This window comes from Lemur catta, chromosome 9 (genome assembly GCF_020740605.2).
Source record: "Lemur catta isolate mLemCat1 chromosome 9, mLemCat1.pri, whole genome shotgun sequence".
Taxonomy (NCBI): domain Eukaryota; kingdom Metazoa; phylum Chordata; class Mammalia; order Primates; family Lemuridae; genus Lemur; species Lemur catta.
The window spans coordinates 42,730,774-42,748,074 of NC_059136.1; the positions used below are offsets into that span (position 1 = coordinate 42,730,774).

At 37.1% G+C, this 17,301-nt stretch overlaps 2 long non-coding RNA genes across 2 annotated transcripts; both read right to left on the reverse strand.

Moving 5' to 3' along the window:
• Positions 1-1,096: 1,096 nt before the first annotated feature.
• Positions 1,097-12,057, reverse strand: LOC123644806. The gene is made up of 3 exons (XR_006737285.1): positions 11,904-12,057; positions 3,225-3,298; positions 1,097-1,546 (listed from the first exon to the last, which is right to left on the reverse strand). It is a non-coding gene; the product is annotated as an uncharacterized LOC123644806 (long non-coding RNA).
• A 2,904-nt stretch (positions 12,058-14,961) lies between these two features.
• On the reverse strand, positions 14,962-16,794 carry LOC123644805. The gene is made up of 2 exons (XR_006737284.1): positions 16,202-16,794; positions 14,962-15,895 (listed from the first exon to the last, which is right to left on the reverse strand). It is a non-coding gene; the product is annotated as an uncharacterized LOC123644805 (long non-coding RNA).
• Positions 16,795-17,301: the final 507 nt, after the last annotated feature.

A 17,301-nucleotide genomic window follows, 5' to 3' on the forward strand; every position in this document is an offset into this window, starting at 1 on the left:
AATAAAGCTTCAGCAGATACATGTTTAATTTGCATAAATTCAGTTAGCTTGGCCAAAAATTAAAATAAATCTAAGAGTCTCAGTGATTTCTCAAACCCATTGCCAAAGGATTATCAAACATTAAAAGGTTTTATACACGATTAGGAGATAATTGGGTTGTGAGTTCTCCAGGAAGAAATGAAGGAATTAAGGGAGCTGGGGTGAAAGGTGTTGATGAGAAACCGTTTATTAAAATAATCACAAAATATATACCTATAAATTATAATTTACAAAAATTACAATTCACCATGCAACAGAGAAACCAAACAAAACCTTAACCAAGTGATGAAAGTTGGTATCATGAATAAAGGGCAAACACGCATGATGTACCTATACCTGTGGCAGCCCAAGCAGGGCGTACCATCACTTATTTGGCAATCCAGCCAATGAATACTTTTCCTGCATCATATGATAAGGAAACATCAGGTGAACAAATTGAAGAACAGTCTATAAAACAACTGGCCTATAATCTTCCAAAATACCAAGCTTAGGAAAGACAAAAAAAGGCTAAGGAAATTAGCCTAAAGATTGAATTAAAAAGACATAAGAACGTGATAACTAAGTGCAGTATGTGATCCTGGGCTACATTCTCTACTGGAAGAAAAACTACAATGAATGATAATATTGGGATAATTGATGAAACTGGAACATGGACTATATATTTTGTGAAATCAGTATAGCAATATTAAGTTTTCTGAATTTGATAACTAGATGTGGTTTTGTAAGAAAATATTCTTGGGAAATACACACTAAAGCATTAAAGGGTAAAATAACGATGTGTGCAATCTACTCTCAGATGGTTCAGCAAAAAGTCATAGGTGCATGCACATGCACAATGAGAGAATAAAAAAGAAAACGTGGGAAAATTTCAAAATTAGTAAATTTGTCTAAAGAATATACAGTTATTTCTAATTTTAGGAAATTTTGCATTGAAACTTATTTCAAGATCAAAATTGTCTTACAAAGGAATTATTGGAAGGTCCTAGAGAAACACTTGACCAAAATTGGGAAAATTGCTAAAACCTAATGTAGAAAATTATAATAATGCTAGAATTTGGACTTTCTACAAAACTGTGGAAGTGTTGCAAAACCCCTCAAATTATTTACTAGCTGATTATGGTCTTTCTGTAGAATTACATGTTGTATATATTATCCAGTTCTACATACCTATTAGTGTACAGGGCTGTCTACCAAGAATCTTGTACTCTATATTTATGGGAAATTTAGGGATTTTCCAGGGTAATTTTTACTACACGTGACTTTCAACTTTAGAACTTAAAAACAATTTTGAAAATGTTACTTCAGTGTATTTCTATAAAGTCCACTTTTGCTAGGTCAACATTTGTAGAACTAAATTTTTAAGGATGCAGTCTGCACCACGTTGGGGGTTGTGATGATCTCTTCTTATGGTCACTGTGTACTAGATATTCTTTTTCCCTCCTCTAGCAGCTGCGTCCAGTGCTTCTGTGCCTTCGGTTTTCAGGGAAATGTGGACGAGGGAAGACACCTGCAGGAGACCAGAGGTTGGGAGCTGAGAGACACAGGGGTATATCTATTTCCAGGCCTACCCCTACCTGGCAAATAGAGGCTGCATTCTTCCATGGAGGCCACAGCTCTAGCTGGGTGGCCATTTCCTACACCTACAGCATTTGTCTCAGTTTTCAGGAACTGCTCTGCAAAATATTTCCAAAATAATCAGTTGACCGGGTAAAGCTGAGTTATTTGTTTATCCTAGGAAGACAGATCTCTATACTGACAGAGTCTTAGCAGCATCTTGCAGGTGAGAGAGAAAACTCAGGATATATATGTTTTGGGGGTCTGTTTTAAGGTAAATTTTTCAATGTGCGGGGTTTGCTTGGAATTGGGCAAAGCTCATGGATCCAGCAAGATGAGAGTTTTCAGGTGAGTTAAAGAAGAAACGATTGCTTGATAAGCTCTGTTGAGCCATCTGTTATCTTGAGCAGGGGAAATTTACTCAAATGAGGATAAGTAGCATGGTTAAGAGATAAATGGACTTGTAGAAAGTTTCTAAATCAAGCCATAAAGTTATTTGAAACTTCATCTTCCTGGACAAGAGTTATCTGAAATAGCAGTCATGTTAATGTAGGCTGTGTAGGTGGTTTCTGTTTTTAGTTTCAAACCTTTAAGGCCCCAGGATGGTCCTAGCTCCCCACTGGTACTAGCTCCACGGTGCTCCATCATCAGTAGGTGGTTTTCCTTCACCCTACCTACACCCTTGAAGGTAATCTCTTTTCCAAACTCTTTTCAATTACTCCATTTGAATATGCCATCTGTTTCTTATTGGGACCCTCGCTGATAAAGATAATTATGAGTTAATTAAACATTTGTTCATTTGTATATATTTATGAATTTGGCAACTCTCATAGAGTTGGTTTGCCCAGCATTAATCAATTGCATTGCTAGTCCCATTCAACATCATTGTGGCATAGTCACTATAGATACCACAAAATGCCACGGAGTAAAGGATGGTGCTTTGTGCCTGGATCTATTTGATCCCACATACAGAAATGATCTCATTTTTCATCTCTTGCATTAGTTCCAACAAAGGATAGGAGATACTTAAACTTCCCTAGTCAAATACTAGGAATTTAGCTCTTGCATGGCCTTAGCCCTGCCCTTTTCTCCTGGTTCTGAAAATTGCACTTCTTTTTGCTATTCTCAGAGTATTTGTCTCCATTTTTCCCGGTCCAAGCTGCCAAGAACTGGAGACGACCATAAATCACAGCCAAGTGCAAGGGCAGCTGTCAGCGGACTGCTTGCCTATTGCTGTTGGCCTGTCTGGAGTTCTAGCACCACTCTTGAATTCCTCTTCCCTCTAGTTACCTTCTGGTGTGCATGTCTGTGTGTGTGTGTGTGTGTGTGTGTGTGTGTGTGTGTGTGTGTGTGTTTTCAACCTCCACTGTTGCTGCCTACCCATGCTACCCCCTCTATTGCTAAGCCCTTTGGTGTGCTTTCTGTCCCCTAAATATCTAATAAAGAAAATGAAAAAGGGTCATCTTCCAGCTCTCCTATAATATACTCACAAAAGCTTGAAAGAAACTAAATCTTTAAAAGCAACAAAGCCAAGAAAATAAATGCATGTCTAAACACATTTCTGGAATATGTGGGAGCTCTCTGGCCTTTCTCTTGCCTGCTAAGATTACTGTCATCTTTAATGTACATACCTCGCAAACATCCGCCAAGTGCTGTATTGAATTATTTAGTATGATTTAGCATAGCTGCTTGTTCTGTGTTAAACCTGTGTGGAATGAAATAAAGCAAAGGACATAAGGCAGACACAGAGGGGCACAATTATAGGCAAATCACACTAGTTTCATCATTCTTTGCCTTCATGCCAGAAAATGTTTCAGTTTAGTTATAATGTGCACATTATATTTATTTCAATGTGAAGTGAAAACTCATATAGCTCATATCCCGATACTTACGAAGATAAAAGTGAACCTTACACAAAAGCCTGTGTCACATGCAATTGCACTGGCACTTTGAAAAAGTAGTGTGTTCCTAAGGGACATGTTATGAATATCCAATGTCTAAACAGGAAATATGGAATCACCCTTTGGGTTTCATGTTGGACTATACTTGGAAAGAGTTGAGTCACCAAAAAACTGGAATCATTTCATTGTCTTCCTAGGATTTTCATGTAATGCATTATAAGGGGAGAGCCTTTTTTTATCTTCTTGATAAGAATATGTGTTTAATTTTTATTGCATAAATTACACACTACACAATCTGATATAGTGATTAAAAGCTTTGGCTTTCAAATTAGAAAACCTGGTTTGAATTTCAGCTCCTGTTCTAGTAGCTCCATGGGCTTTTGCAAATTAATTTATTTCATTAAATCTTGGCTGCCTCAACTAAAAATGGGGATGATATTAGCCCTATTCATAAGGTTATTATGAAAACTAAATGAAATAATGCATGAAAAACACAAAAGCATGATGTCTAGCATATGCCAAGCACTTAGCACTACTATATCATTTGAAGTTGCTGTTTTAATATCAAACTTGCACAGCGGAATGGCCAGTTTTCACATTTAACCCTATTATCTCCATTCAGACGAAACTCAAATACATAATACTCTTTCAGCCCCACCAGTTGCTAATATTCCACAATCCACTAGGGATTTTCATGTGGAAGTTCCACCAGCACATCACAGTTTCTGTGTCTGAAGTCAAGTTAATCTTCATTCAGCCAGCAAGAGTTCTTCCTCCTGACTCACTGACTACTGTTAAACTGGAAAAATTTCCTTGATTTCAAAGATAGTTAGAATCATGAATTTGACTTGATCTTGTTAAAGACTAAGGAAATTGGAAAACAGAACCAATAAATAGGGCATTGTGCTTCTCCAGATAGATTTATCTGTATAACTGCACATACATATCTATCTCTCTATTTATCTATTTATACCTCTATACCTATATAAATAGATAAATATATCTGGTAATCACAATTTATCATTCTATATAACATGACTGTAATCTTTAAAATGTGAAGAAAAAATCAGCAAACATTTTTGCAAAAGGACAATCCAATTTAGAAAAGAAAAAAAATAATGAATATTTAAATTTAAAACCCTTAGTAAATTTCTTGCAGGCTACTTAAAATTATAAAAACTACTCAAATCCCCGATATTTGTGTACTACCTTAAAGTTTACCAAGATATTTTACATATATTAACTCTTCAAAAAAAAAGAAAGTAGGGTTATTATTCTTGCTTTACATATAATAACACAGACACAAGCAAGTTGGAAGACTTCATTTTCTCATTAGAAAGATTTATTAAATAATTATGTACAGGGACACTTTTAGATACTGGGACTACAGCAATGAACAAAGCAGATAGAGTCTCTCCCTCATAAATCTTTTTCCCCCATATATATTTTATTTATTTATTTTTAATTGACAAATTATAATTGTGCATATTTATGGGGTACAATATGAAGTTTTGATCTATGTATATATTGTAGAAAGATTCAATCAAGCTAATTAGCATATCCATCACCTTACCAACTCATGATTTTTTGGTGGTGAGAACATTAAAAATCTATTCATCTTCCTCAGAGATTGTACGTTCTATTACATTTTATCAGACTTAGGAGCTATGGTCTGATGATGAGCTATTTTAATTGGGTTATCTGGAAAGGCCTCACAGATAAGACGGCATGAGCAGAGACCTGTGTGAAGGATCAGCCACGCAGCTCTGAAAGAAGAACATTCCAGGGAGAGGGAGCTGTAAGTGCGAAAGTCTGAGATAGCAGCATGCTTGGTAAGGAGAGGTCATGGCAAAGTGGCCCATGGGGCTGGAGCAGAAAGAGTTAGGAGCCCCACAGTGTAGGGCCTCGTGGGCAACTGGAAAAGCTTTGGAGTCTTTCCTGCATGCTTCGGCAATACAAGCTCTTAGCTGATAAGTGGCAGGTCTGGTGCATGACTTTGCATCTTCAAATTCAAAATCTGAGATGATGTCACATAAAGAAAGTTTGAAGCTCTGACTCGGCGGGGTAGGGGGGCATGGGCAAGATACATAACCTGAACTTTTGTACCCCCATAATAAGCTGAAATTAAAAAAAAAGTTTCTTAGGTAAACAGATAAGGATCTGGGTGGCAACTTTAATCACCATGACCAAGCTCCACCATTTTTTCTCCTTGACTACACTGGTATCCAGGATCACTAGACTCTATCCGGCTCTAACCCTCCTACAAAACCATGTTCTCAGGCATTTCGCTTTTCTCTCCTTTTGCTCAAAACCTGCTGATGGGAGCACAAGGGCCAGCAGAGTGATCACAGAAGACATCATCCTCCATGAGATCTCTGCTTTGGCTAGAACTACAAAATTTAGTTCGAATCAAGCTCTGTCACACTTTCTAGTTTAGACATCTTTGTTTTCCTCTATCTGCAAAATGAAGATACTGATGTTATTGATACTTTTAGAGGCTGATTTATGCTAGAAACATGAGGTAACAAATGTATAGCTGTTTGGGTCTCTTTTCTAGAAAGATGATATGCCAGCAGTACTCTTAAGCCATTTCATGTTCCCAGCCTGTGTGAGGCACCATGGAGCATAAAAAGAAGCAAAATGCCCAGGCTCTGACCACACAGAACTCATAGTTCTGTTCAGGAACAGAACGTACTTGTCCATAAGCAACACGAGAGTTTAAGGTGCTTAAAATTAAAAGAAAGGCCACAGTGATGTTGCCAGGTCCCTTGGGCACAACTCCCTAACAGGGCCCAGAATCAGCTAACATCTGACCAGGCTTTAGGCTTCTCTGAATACGAAGCCGTGGTCCTGATTTCTCCCTTCAAGGCATACAAATTCCTTTTTTTAAAAAAAAAAAAAAATCACATCATATTTTAAAAGTAGATAAAGGATGCCAAGTTCATTTAGTCTCCTCAAGGAAATTAGGAATACCCACACCTATTTATGTTCTTTTCCACAAGGCAAGCCAAAGGGCTGCTTTCTAGAGATTTCTGAGAGGACCCTGACCCATCTCCATCTCACTGGCCCAACTAAAGTGCTTGTAATTTCCACTTTTTGGGTCAATTCTTTGTAATAAATATATTATGTTTACTAAAAGCCCTTGTTAAAATGTAAGCAAGTTATTAAGAAGTAAACCGTCAACTGATTACCGTGAATTAATATATCATTCTCATTCCAAGGAGGAAGGCCTTAGGAGACTGAAGATATGAAAAGTTTTGGATTAAGAGATAATGTTTTAGAAAACTGGAACAAAAGGACCCAGCATCAGAAAACATAAAACATTCATGGGACAAGACAAGAACACATGGAGAGGAGGTGAAGGAAAGATGAGAGCATGTAAGAGAAATTTGCCAATTTTCTCTAGGGCTGCTCTGGTACTGCAGAATGAAACTGAACAGCCAGAAGGGAACTTGGGGATACCCTGCTTTAATTTCTCCTCTTTACATATAGAGAAACTATTTTCCTGGGCATTTAAGTGACTTGCCCAGGTACACTCAGCAAGTAAGTGGCAGAATAAAGATTAGACATCTGGACTCCCAATTCTCCATCTGCTTTGCTAAATTAAAAAACAAAAACAAGGTGAGGGCTCTCAAGTTTGTTTGGTTAGCATTCTTCCTGATTCTTTTTTCAAGGCCTTTAGACTTTAAATTAAACGTTCTTTTATTTTGGCTATTATGAGTGTTTATTTAAGAAAAGGCCATTAGACAAGGCTCAAATTGGGATTAGAATGAAAAGAAACTTAAACCCCTGGTAGGGTACATCTTAAAATTCAGAAGTAGAAAAGTCCTCCTGGATCAGAGGTTGGTGCAATATGCAGACACATTTCCTCTTTTCTTCCCACACTCATCTTAAAAATAATACCAGACAGTACTAGACATCAAAGCCATGCAGCCGAGACAGGAGGAAGTGACTGTTCAAACAGGGAGGGATTCAACAAGGTAAGTCCCTAACAAATAAGCCCTGGTGATAAATGGGACAAAGCCATCACTGAATTGATCAACATCTCCAAAAACTTATGGATCCAGCTGACAAACATCATGAAAAGTTTTCCTGATAATGTTGGTGATTCAGTTTGGCAGAAGAAAAGTGCACAATATAAACAGCTAAAAATATTTAAAAAGTCCCATTTTTTTTTAAGCTCAAGGGAAGACAACATAGTACAGAGAACAAAAAATAGTGTTTGAGTCATATAGATCTGTTTTTTTTTATTCCTAGCTTTAATATAAAAGAAAGGGTATCAGAAAGAGTTTGTGAAAGGACAAAATGTAAATTTTCTTTGTTTTACATATTTACCCAGTGTCTGTATCTTTCACAGACAGTAAGCTCCTTGGTTGAGGCCAGTGTTAACAAGCTAAGGAGATACGGCCACCACACAGATCTACAGTTTATTGGCTAATGTGACCATGGGGAAGCTATTAACCTCGCTTCTCTTGAAATAGCAGTAGCAAAAACCAACTTATAGGATTGTCACAAGGATTAAAATTGGGGTAAAAATGACATGTAAAGCTTCTTGTATAATGTCCAGCACACAATAAGCATTCAATAAAAATATATTCCTTTTCCATCAGGTGCCCTCACAGGAAAATCAATTATCAGTATAAAGTAATTTAAGAAGTATTTGTCCATGTATTCTAACCCTCTAAAAATCATCTCAGTTATTTAAAATGTGGGTTGTTTATACCTTAATGATTTCTTGGTCCTTGAAAATACCCCTGAATTCAAAGGAATAATATCTAGAGTTTAAGATATAAAAATTAGAAAGCATTCAAATTAAGAGTGATAAAAGTGATGAGATAAAAATGTTTAATTCCTAGGGGGAATGGGTATTGTAAGCAAAGTCAAAGATTAACAACAGACGGGAAGAAAATATTTGCAGCAAAAAGGTTAATAGTTCTATTTTATTAAGAGCTCTTATTAATCAAGCAAAAAAAAAGTTAATAGAAAAATAGTCAAAGACTTGAATGAGCAGCTAACAAAAGCTCCACAAATAGTCACTAAGCATATAAAAAGATGTTCAACTCTATTAATATCAAAAGAAATACGAAGTAAAATAAGCAGATATTAATTTGCCCATCAGAGTGGCAAAATTAAATATATTCATACTATCCAGAGTGGCAAACTTAAAAGCCAAAGGGAGTCTATATTTCTCGAGAAAAATATGGTAGTGTCTAAAAAAAAAACTTAAATGCTTATGCTCTATGACCCAGAAATACAACTACAGAAAGAATTATGGACATAATCAATAATAAATATACAATGATATTTGCTTCTATTTAATATCGAAATATTAAAATAATTGGAAAGAGATTAAGTATCATTATTTCTTAGGATGCTTTGAACTGCAAGTAACAAAAACATTTCAAAGTGGCTAAAAAATAAGAAAATTTTATTATCGCATGTGTCAAAAATTTCATGAGAAAAATGTCTCAAGTGTTAGTTAATTTATTGGCTCAATGATTCATAAAGAATGATGTTCACTATCATTATTTTGCTCTGCTTGGTGTGTGAATTTCGTTCTCACAATAACTCCATTCATCAACATATGGTACCAAAAATGTTGGGCAAATGAAGAATTTTTTTTAAATCTGTGGAAACATCTTTCCAAAAAACTTTCTATTAGAATTCCTTGCTTTTCCCTTCGGCCAGAGTCATATCACACTCATATTCCTACACAAATGCCAAGCAAGAGCAATGGGATTCCCTTACTTGATTTACAGAAGAACATGGCCTAATAGGACTAAGTGGGTTACTCCAACTAGACCTGGGATCTACCTGAAAGGAAGAGGGAGAATAGACATGACATTGAGAAATTCGAGCCTTTGATGAGAAAATAAAATGGACATACAGTTACCTGTGATGAGTATAATTGAGAGGTAAATGAATCAAAATAGGAGAGATTATTGTGTGATAGCAAATAGACCCTGAATTTCAGAAGACTAATGCAATAACAATATAGGTTTTCTTTCATTCATTCAACAGCCTTATGTAAGTTTCCCAGACCTCCTTAGCCCCTCCCTTCTCCAGGTTCTTTCTAACTTGTGACCCTACTATCATACATTGCCTTCAAAATCATTGCAAAAGAAAAAGAGAACATGACGTCTGCACAGAGATTTTACAGCCAGCCTTGGAAGTGGGTTCCACTAACACCTCTTTGGCCAGAACACAATTACACGATACCTCCCCTAACTGCAAGAGAAGTAAGAGAATGCAGTTTCTGCACACAAAAAAAGAGTAACAAAACCCCAGTTTGGTTTTACATAGTTTTTTCTTAGTCTGAGAGGAACTTTTTAATTACTTATTTTTTACTTTATGTATTTGTTCTTATTTTGCCCAAATGACTGTTATGGCTTTGTAAGTGAAAATAGTTATGAATAGTAAGAGAGGAAAAAAATTCCTGGTTGCACTTGATAAGTTACTTGGTTATGATAATATTTAATTCCATTTTCCTTGTACAAAAATTCTCCCCCTCCCCCCATAATGAGGAATTTGATGGAGAAGAAAATTACAGCAGTGAGTTTGTAGGCTGCAGACTCACCACAGAATATCCTAAAAAGTCAAGGATTCGGGATCCAGGGAAGCAAAGGAAGGTGGGATATTCTAGTCAGAATTTTTAGTGGTGGTGTTTGTATTTTCATTTACTTTTCTTTTTAAATTTTTTATTGTGGTAAAATATGCGTAACATAAAATTTACTTTGTAACCATTTTCAAGTGTACCATACAGTAACATTAAGCACATTTACAGTTTTGTAGCGTCATCACCACTACCTAGTTCCAGAATTTTTCATCACCTTAAATGGGAACCCCATACTCATTAAGCAATCACTCCCCATTTTCTCCTTCCTCAAGCCCTTGGCAACCAATAATTTGTTTTTTGTCTCTATGGCTTTGCGTGGACATTTCATATCGATGCAATTATACAATATGTGACCTTTTGTGTCTAGCTTCTTAGATAATTTAACATGAATCAGTTATGTGATCATGTGCTAGTTTATCTGAAACTAGTCCTGTTCAGAAAAGGGATTTTTCTGTGGCCTTTCAAAATCATTCTTTTTTCTCTGCCCAAAGAAGAATAAACCACAGAATAGTTGTTTAACTCAAGCGGTAAATGTATAAATGAGAAATTATAATAACACATGGTAAATGCAATGAGAGATATTTGCATGGAGCGTTTGGATATCAGAAGAAACACAATTATCCCAAACTGAGAAGGCTGAGAGAGATTCAGTAGAGGTGGTACCAGGTTTTTGTATTAATAAATTAAAATACATTAGGAAAGCAAAGTGGTCTAGGGAAAGAGAAATGAAGAACACGTGAGAAAGAGAAAATACATATGTTGAGAAGACACCTTGAGACACTTTAAGCAAATCAGCAATAGTCTGCTAAATGAATTGTCATTTAGGCAAGACCACAGAATATATGGGATTAGAAGTAAAGGCGGTGAAATCAGAAGAATTCGTTGTAGCAAAACTTCTCCTTCCCACAATTTCTAGGGCTGATCTTTCACTCAGATCTCATCTCTCTCAAAATCTTCATTCACACTTAATAAATTCACACATTTTTTAATACTTGAGGATATATTGGATTGTAATCTTCTTTATTCATTTTCTATTTTTGGTTGCCACAGCAGATATTATCTCCTCAATGCATATACATGTAGAAAACATTGCATTGAATCACAAGAGAGTGTCACCGTCCCTTATAGGCAAGGTACACACAAACACATCAGGAGGACTGTGAGGTAGAAATCTGTTATTTAAAATAAATAAATAAATATAAATAATAAGATATGTCCTAGCCTAGGCTAGGATAAGAATTACTGATAAAATTAAACAATGGTGACCAATGCTTGCTTTAGGACTTGTGTGGTTTCTTGGCTGTGCAGGGTACCCTCTTCCTTGGAGAAATTCAAGTACTTCAACTTCCTTCATTTTCTATAGTCTTGCTTGCTCTATCATTTAAGGCCTTCCCCATCCTCAATCCAAGACAAGAACCCATAAACCCAGTCCTAACTGAAACTAAAGGATAGCCTCTTCTCAGGGCCACCTTTGGAACAACTCAACATCTTTATAGTCTCTTTCAATGAGTTTACCTAGTAGATTTGGGATCAAATACAACCCTCCTTGACTGCTTAGATCCAGTTTATTCCAAACCCATGGGGAATATGTAGGGTTGCATCCACTACTAGAGAAGCATCAGCCTTCCACTCTGTCCACTTCCACCACCAACCCTTGGGAAAAAAAATCACCTTCATCTCAATCTCACTGCATGAACTTCACCCCTAACCACGAATTTTTCTATTCTTTAGCCAAATCCACATTTTGTGGTTACGGAAAATAAAAAAAGGAAAAGTCATTGCTATATACACACCTTGTGCTGGGGTCATTTTCACTGTTGTACACATGATGGTCCTGGAGTAGTCATCTTTTTAGAAGAATCAACAATCGTCCCTAGCACACACGGCGGTACCCAACTTCTTTACACCTTGATGATTTTTAAGGTGAGTAAAATAAAGACAGACAGATATTTTCTTCTGAGTAACAAAAAATTAAAAAATGCAGAAGACTCAAATTCTTGGAGAAGTAGAAGAACAGATGGGAGGGAACATGGAATCTTACCACTCATAATAGATTCAGGTAGCTCCAGGATAATATTTTCTTTTTAAAATATTCATTATACTTGCCTGGAGACCTGAAAACCATTGCTCTTTGGCCAAGTAAAGCAGGGGAAAATGTTGGATTTCATACCAATCCATTTCCCTAGGTACATAGTGCTAGATAACACAAATAAACATTAAAAAATTCCCTTGTTATGTGCACTCAGAGAACATAATGTGTAAGGTACCCTACTCCTTCCAATAATAGTTCCAAGTGGGAAAAAACATGTAAAATTTCTGTTTGTAAAATGTAAAATGAGACAACTGGATTTTCTATTATTATTAGGAGGAGGGAGGGGAGGTTTTGGACCAGCGATATTCACATTGCTCATAATTGCCTCAAAGAGAAGGTACTGTGTGTTGAACACCGTGGTGGGTAAGAGCATGGGCTTCGGAGTAGGCAGGCCAAGGCTTGAGTCAGAACCTGTTACTCACTTACTTGACTTTAGACACATTCGTTAATACTTCTAAGCCTCATTTTCCTATTTGTAAGATGGGGATAATATTAATAATAGTAGCTATCTCATAATACATGGATTTTCCTGTTATTGTAGTCAATTACTATTATGATAATAATTGATACCCCACAGTATTTTATAAGGATTAAATGATAATATATATGCAATGCCTTGCACATAGATGCTCAATAAATTTTTGTTTAGTATGTCTTAGTGCCATCTACCAGGATAAAAATCTAAATAAATTCAGGCCAGTATCTCTTTTCTTAAGTTATTTTTCTTACTATTAGCAGGAAGATAGGCTTCATTTTTGCCTTTATCCTTTCACCATTACCAACACTGGCTCTCCAACACTTTGCCATCAAATATGGACTAATCGAGTATCAAGACATGAGAGATGGCCCAGGCCTCAATTTTCTCCAAACATCTTTCTGACAACAGCTCTAGAGACAAACATTTGGGCATAGGATTACGATAATTCTTCAATTCTATCTGACTGCCTTTTTAATGTGCAAGGCACATATATTCAAAGCTTTATTTTGTTTTGTCTTAATTGTTATGAGTTTTGCCTGTGTAAATTTTTTATCCCCTAAATTAATGTAAATTCTTTGAGACGTGTAATGGAAAAAACAGAACCACCCTTTAATTACCCACAATTATTCAAAACTGGATAATAGGTTCTCAAATTGCCACCCATTTCCAAACAGAAAATATCTGGAGAATGCCAAGTCAAGCCTTGTAGGCAGCCTCTGAGATGGCCCATAGCGGTCTCCAGTTCTTGGCATCCTGGTGACTCACACCTTGCATAAAATCCTTTCCGTCTGAGTGTGGGCTGGACCTAGTGATTGCTTCTAACAAACAGAATATGGCAAAAGTGATGGAATGTCACTTCCAGGATTGGTTACAAAAAGACTGACTTCTATCTTTCTGGTTTTCTCTGTTTCTGTCTCTCTCCCTCTCTCTTGTTCTGTCATGTGCATACTCTGATGGAACCAGATGTCCTGAAGTGAGCTTCCCTTTGGAAAGGTACATGTGGGAAAAAATTGAGGACCATATCTGGCCAAAAACCAGCAAGCAACTGAGGCCCTCAGTCCAACAGCCTGCAAGGCAATGAAACCACATGAGTGGGCTTAGAAACGGACCCTTCCCTGGTTAAGCCTTGACCTGACACCTTGAACACAGCCTCGTGAAAAACCCTCATTTGAAGTCTAAGCCACGCCCAGATTGCTGACCCTCAGAAATTATAAGACAGTAAATGATTGCTGGTGGAAGCTGCTATATTTCAGTCATTTGCTACACAGCAATAGATAACTAACACAGTAAGTGTTTGGTCTTACCAAGGGTAAAGAGACTGCTTACTGGGTAAGGGGATCCCTTTATGATGATGAAGATGTTTTGGAACAAGATAAAGGTTCTAGTTCCATGACATCGTAAATGTACTAAATGCCATTGAATTGTAAACTCCAAAGTGGTTTATTTTATGTTCTGTCAACTTTACCTCAATAATTTTTAAAAAGAAGCGGTGCAAGACCTAAGCAAAGAAACTAGGAGAAAAATAGGAAGATAAAAGGAAAAACAAAAATGCACATAAGAACACCTACAAGGAAACAAAGCCTCACAACAACAAATAAAAACTATGATCAAAATTTAGCACCAAGTTACTCAACTTAGAGAATCCATCACCTCACAAACATGAACAAATGTAGAGAGCCCAGGGCTTAGTTAGGAGAAGGCAAGATGACAAAAGGAGCTGAAATATTTGTAGCAGCATTCAGTAAATGAAGCAGAAACTATGAAAAGGTTTCACCGTGAGAAAAGGAAATAAGGTGAGGGGTAGGAAGAAGCTGTGCTCCTAATAAATAATTCTAAAACAATTTAACCCTTTAAATAATGTGAATATATAATTTGATTAAAAAGTAATAAAAATATTTTTATTTTAAAACTTCAACAAACTTTTTATGCAGGTAAGGGGAGATGAATTCTCATTTTGAACCTGTTTTTTTTTTTAATTGTTTATTTCCTTGTTTTTTATGTACCAAAGCTACCAAGGTACAGTCAGAAATCTGAAATCCAATTAACAAACAAACCAGAACTTCTCTTTGTAAGCGATAAGCTGTTACATTTACTGCGGGCAGACACAACTGTTTAAATTATTTTGCAATTGGGAAAATATTTCTTTGTCATGGTATGTATTTCATTTATACCATCTCTGAGACAATGTTTGCTTCTGGGAAATGTATATGCATCTTGTCCTCAGAGTGCCAAAGCCATCTCCCATCTTGCCATTCTTCTTGCTACTTTTCTAGATCAGTGATTCTTAACTCTGGCATGTTGTAGAATGAACTGAGGAGCTTAAAAAGTCAGGTCCCACCCTCAGAAATTCTAATTTGATGAGCCTGAAATGTGGCTTGAGCATTGACTAGAAATAGACCATTGTTCCTAAACAGAATGGAGAAATAGAACAGAAGTCTGTGTTACAGATTGGAAAATGTCAGAATGTGAGGATTCCTCTGTTCCAATATATCCTGAAAATGTGGGACTGATGAAAACCACCAGGGCCGAATCAATGTCTGTGAATAACAGGGGTGTGGTGTGGGAAGATTCAGTCTCAAAGTGTGCAGGTTGAATGAAAGGGGTAGAGAATATAAAAGGGGTATATACAGTATAGGGTATAACAAGGCAGACTGGTGTGTCCATGTAGGGCTGGAAACTGAGTTCATTCACCAAAGGCCAATGGTTTAATCAATCACTTCTGTGTAATGAAACCTCCATAAAAAATAACTAAACAACAGGGTTCAGAGAGCTTCCTGGTTGGTGACCATATTGAGGTGCTGGGAGGTTGGTGCACCCAGAGTGGGCACAAGAGATCGGGGGCTCCTCTACCTGTGCATCTCTTCCGCGTGACTGTTCCTAACCTGTAACCTTTATAATTAACTGCTAACAGTAAAAAAAATAAAAATAAAAGCACATTCCTGAGTTTTGTGAGTTATTCTAGTGAACTATTGAACCTGAGCAAGGGGTTGTGGGCACCCTCAAATTTGTAGCCAAGTCAAACAGAAGTGCAGGTAATCCGGAGACACAGTACTTGGGATGGTATAGGAAGGGAGGGTAGTCTTGTGGGACTGAGCATTTACATCTGTAGAGTCTGATGCTAACTCTGGGGAATTAGTATCAGCATGGAACTGAATTGATGGACACCCACTCAGTGTTTGGAAAATCGGAGAATTGCAGTCACAAACATCCATATCCTGCAAAACAAAAGAAAAGATTATGGTCATACTGTTACTCATTCATTCACTTTAAGGGATACCCACTACAGAGGAGGCTCTTGTTGCTGCCCCTATAATTCAATAGGATTGCAAAACTGCTTCCCAGGAAATCCCAGGCCCTGGGTCTCTGAGAGTCACCTTGGAGCTCATGCTTCACCTTAAGGCTCCGTTTTCCTACAAAGCCTCCTTGAAACCCAGCTCTCATTAGAAGCCTCTGCCTGGGCAGCAGCTGAGCACAGACAGGAAGAGTGGGAGAATGTGGGTGAAGTCAGGAAGGAAACCAACCTTGGCTTAACCTCCCACCAGCTGTCCTTTCTTCTCCCTCCTACTCCCATTCTTCAAGGCCTTTTGGACAAGCAATAAAGGTAGAATGAAATACAAATTACTAGTTGGAGGCCACTGCAGTTTTTGAGTCACCCACGATTCTCACCTCCAAGCCAATTAGATTTCCCTGAGCCAAGTCAATTTCCTTTCACCTCCGCCATATACTTATCCTACATGAACACCCACCCCCTGGTCACTCACCCCCAGAAACACAGACATAAGCCCTCCCACGTTCCCTGCCTCCCTTTTGTTCTGTTCTTTGAAATGCTGGATTTATAAGCTGTTTTGCCAAGTTTCTCTGGACTTTTTAGAAGAAAAGTTTTCTAAACTGAAGACTGGAGTAGACAAAGAGGTACACTGAGGCAAGTCCTGATAGAATTCCTAAACTCCAAAAATAGAGGAAAAATTTTATAGCTTTCCAGGTAGAAACAACAAGTTATTTCAAAAGTTAACTCTTGGATTCAGGTTAGCATTGAATTTCTCATCTGCAGAACCAGGAACTAACCAACCGTAGGATAACGTCCATGGACTCTTTAGAGAAAAGAAGTAGAACCCATGAACCCTGTAAGCAGCCAACGTGCCATTCCACTAACATAAAGACAGAAAAATATGTACAGATATGCAATAATTCAAAGTATACATCATCCAAGTACTTTATAGGAGAAAAACTATGGAGAATGAGCCACAATTAACAAATAAATCAGAACCGAGATAAGAGTGGGGTGTTTGAGAGGTGGTTGCAGATAAGAAGAATGAAAAATGTGAGCAATTGAAAGATCTCATTCTAAGAGGTGCATGGGCTACAGAAAGAAGTAGTAGATGAATAAAGCTCTGGGTAAGGATTTTTGCAAATAAAATTCATATAAGTAGAGAAATAATGGGCTTTATTATAATTGCCTGGAAAGGGAAGGGAACCATTAGTGCACTAGCAAAGTACAGTAAGGTCCCAAATTAATAAGGAGTTGTACTTGTAAGTGAGCTACCAATATAAAAAAGGAGGGGAAAAAATGTCAAATTAAAGTACTTAACATAGAGTAAGATAAAGGGGGCAGGGACCCTAT